The 3,701-nt window shown below is 42.4% G+C and overlaps 1 protein-coding gene across 3 annotated transcripts in view; it reads left to right on the top strand.

The window, feature by feature from the left end:
* The window catches only part of jmjd1cb (jumonji domain containing 1Cb), a 102,895-nt gene that overhangs the window by 73,697 nt on the left and 25,497 nt on the right, over positions 1 to 3,701 (top strand). The window lies entirely within an intron of this gene.

Here is a 3,701-nt window from a genome sequence, read left to right as displayed (position 1 = left end):
AGAGAGAGAGAGAGAGAGAGAGAGAGAGAGAGAGAGAGAGAGAGAGAGAGAGAGAGAGAGAGAGAGAGACAGAGAGAGAGAGGGAGAGAGAGACAGAGACACACACGTGACAGATGGGAGGAGATGCTCTCCACTGCTGGATTCATATATTCAGCATCATGTATTATCCTCACCTCCATCCTGCATGACGGATAATGAAAAGCCATCTGCCAGCAAATTATTTCTCTCTCTCAGGGATGGGTGGAGGAGGGCCCGGACCTCAGGAATCTGTTTGGCATAATCCTGACAATCGAGTCTCTGTGTGGGAGAGCAGAGAAACTGAAAAAAGCCTGTTATGATGTATATCACTGCAGGACACATTCACATACTCCATTCTCTGTGCCACATCGCTGTGTGGGGATTGGATGTGCATTTATTTACCCTTGGGATGGAGGAGGAAGAATTTGACCTTTGACCTTAGTGCAAAGTACTCGAGAGCTCTGTGTGATGATGAAACAAACTCTTGTTTATGGTCATGAACGTTAAGGTGCGTTCACACGCCAGAGGTCTCTGCAACTTTCTTCTCTGCTCTTTAGGATGATAACAATGTACTCTGAGAATTAGATTTAAAGGGACAGTTCACCCAAAAATCAAGGATTCTTTCATTAAATACTCACTCACACAGCAGAAGATATTTTGAAGAATGTTCCAAATGAAATGTTAAATATGTAGAAAGCCTTCAGACACGTGTGCTGTAACCCTCTGTGACCTCATCCCCAGGCCTGTCATGCCCTTACTTACACATCCTGGAAACATACATCACACACGGCACTGCCCCTCACACACACACACACACACACACACACATATGCAGTCGCTGCGTTCAGCATGCACGTCTGTAAACAAGATGACATTTCTTCTAGAATCATGACGTAATGGATAACGTATAGAATGACTCTCTGTACCTGCGCTGTATAAATGACCTCATGCCGTTTCATCACCCCAGCAACGAGCTTTTTTTCACACACGTCATATGTAGTACTGCCATAGCAACAGAAGCGCACACGACGTCTGCTCCTCAACAAAAGCTTTGACGTGTCACTGCGCTCTTTCTCTGTTTTCTCACTGAAGGCGCTGTTTAATTGCTCTGATATTTACGGCGCTGTTATAACGCATCAGCATTAATGCTTTCATGGTGTCTTTCTTCATGTCATTCCAGCTCTCCGCAAAATGATTCATCCTGCCAGTGCGTCATCATGTTAAAAAGCATTTGAAGAGAGCTGGAAAGAACATTCTGTCTCCGCTCGCTGTTTACACCTCTGACTGATGCAAGCATTGTGTCAGATCCCCACGCTGCCCCGCTGCCATGGCAACACCATCCAAACGACACGCTCTTTTACTGTCTGATCATTACCACTCAGAGTATGTTTGAAGTAGCATACTAACCACACAGAGGTGTGAGCAGGCCGATCTGATCATTAGAAAGAGAATTTGAAATCAAGTGAGACAGATGTATGTGCAGGATTTATAGTGCTGGAGGAACACCTCTGAGGACCGCAGAGATTTTTGTGTGCAAACCTCAGAAGTGAGTTAGCATTTCAGCACTTCCGGTTCCATCAACCCAAAGACGGTGGGGTTTTTTTGTGGGTTTTTGGTAAATCGCCTGAAATAAGTTCTGTGGTTATCAAAACCGCTTAATATTTTCACATTTGAATCTATGACATAAAACACCAGTTATAACCCTCTCGTGATTTTTTAAAGGGACTGTTCACCCCAAAATTCTGTCATCATTTACTCACCCTCAGATTGGTCCAAACCTGTGTTCATTTCTTTGTTCTGCTGAACACGAAGGACGTTATTTGTAAGAATGTCAGAAAGCAAACAGTCCTATAGTATTTATTTTTCCTACTATGGCAATAAATGGGGGGCAAGATCTGTTTGGTTACTGACATTCTTACAAATATCTTCCTCTCTGTTCATAAGAACAAAGACATTTATACATGTTTGTAACAATCTGAGGGCGAGTAAATGACAGAATCTTCATCTTTGGGTGAAGTATCCCTTTATCTTTGTTGTGTTTCTTTTGTTGCTAGTTACATCCTTTGGTCATTACGTCATGGGCACAAATCTCCAAAAATATTGATGGGTATTCATTCACGGAGAGGGAACACATTTTTAATCAAGATTGAAAGAGTTGTCTGAGGATCTGTGGTGGTGACGTTGATAGCATCGTGTTAGCTTTTACTTCTGCCGATTGAATTTAGCCTTAAAAAATTACTCTGTAAAGATTATCGCGATAGACAAAACGTGTAAACATCATTTGGGTCTGCGGCACTACAGAAACACGTCATCTCTGCACCAGTCCATTAAAGAACACGCTAAGACAAAAGGGCATGATGCTAGAATGTTTGAGGTGGTTGTCAGAGTGTATGTAAGTATCATGTGATCGGGTGGGATGTGTAAGTGAAGTAAAAACCTCATGATTTGAGCTGTGATTCGTGGCTGGAGTTAGAATGCTGTGACACACGTGTGCTGAACTCAGAGGACAGTGAATCTCCAGAGGACAGGAGAGATGAACACGTCTGCCCTTTGTGTTCAAACACACACTGAGAGAGAGAGAGAGAGGGGTGCGGCGAGACGAGACGAGTGAAGGAAGCAGAGGAATGCTAATAGGAGCACTCAGTCATGAGGAGCGAGAGCGTATTGTTCATTTTACACACGTACAGTAACAGCCTGAGCACCACCTTCATGACAACTGGACGTGTTTGCTATCATCTTCATATTTCTGATGATACAGAGCTTATAAACTCACACTGGAGGTTTACTTGTGTTTCTATTCATTTCTTTTCTAAATGTGTTTATTCTGCTGCAGTGTTACATCTAAACACCAGCGTGTGATGTGTCCTAAGCCACTGATAAGTAACACTACATGATGAAAAATGAATGTGATGAATGATCATCAGTGTGTTCAGTGTGTCACATTGCTTTACACGTTATAACTGAAGGTGGTGTAATGTTCGTTAGGGGTCTGTATGCCATCTTTGAGGTGCTGGTATATACTGTAGACCGTTTCATTGGACGTGCGTGCGCCTGACCCCTAGTTAACTTCTGGTTTGTGTTTGGCTAGTGTCTAATAATATCACTATTTATCAAATTTATTAATTTATTAAACAATGATTTGTTGAATTTTGTTGTAATTTAGTTTATTAAATAAAAAATTTATTGTTTAAAAAAAAGTTTAGCCAAGTAACGCTTCTTCTCGGTTTCTTTTGATTGTTATCAGAAATAATCTACAGGCGCTCTATTGTTTGTGAATGTGTCCCGGAAGTTAAGGTGGGGTCACAAAAGTGTCCGTGCGCAGTAACGTTTGAAACTGATGAAAAGCGTCTATAAGGACAAATGAGCAGAAGGAAGTGTTCATTGGTTTTATTTTCAGAAATTCTCTGTCCTAAGATCAGCATCGTCTAACAGCACACAGCTGCAGATCCTTCATGGATACGGATTGTGGACCCTCATGAGGCGTCAGACACACAACACAAGAAACAAAGTGTTTGTGAAGCATGAGATCCAGTGAGCAGTAATGGAGTCTGACAGATAGACGAGTCATGAGATGTTTTCACAGAAACGGTCCTGAGCACCACGCCCAGCTCTGTTCCCAGGCTCTGGAACGATAGAGAGAGAGAGAGAGAGAGAGAGAGAGAGAGAGAGAGAGAGAGAGAGAG

Source organism: Triplophysa rosa, linkage group LG18 (genome assembly GCF_024868665.1).
Source record: "Triplophysa rosa linkage group LG18, Trosa_1v2, whole genome shotgun sequence".
NCBI classification, from domain to species: Eukaryota; Metazoa; Chordata; class Actinopteri; order Cypriniformes; family Nemacheilidae; genus Triplophysa; species Triplophysa rosa.
This window is presented reverse-complemented; position numbering and strand designations above follow the sequence as displayed.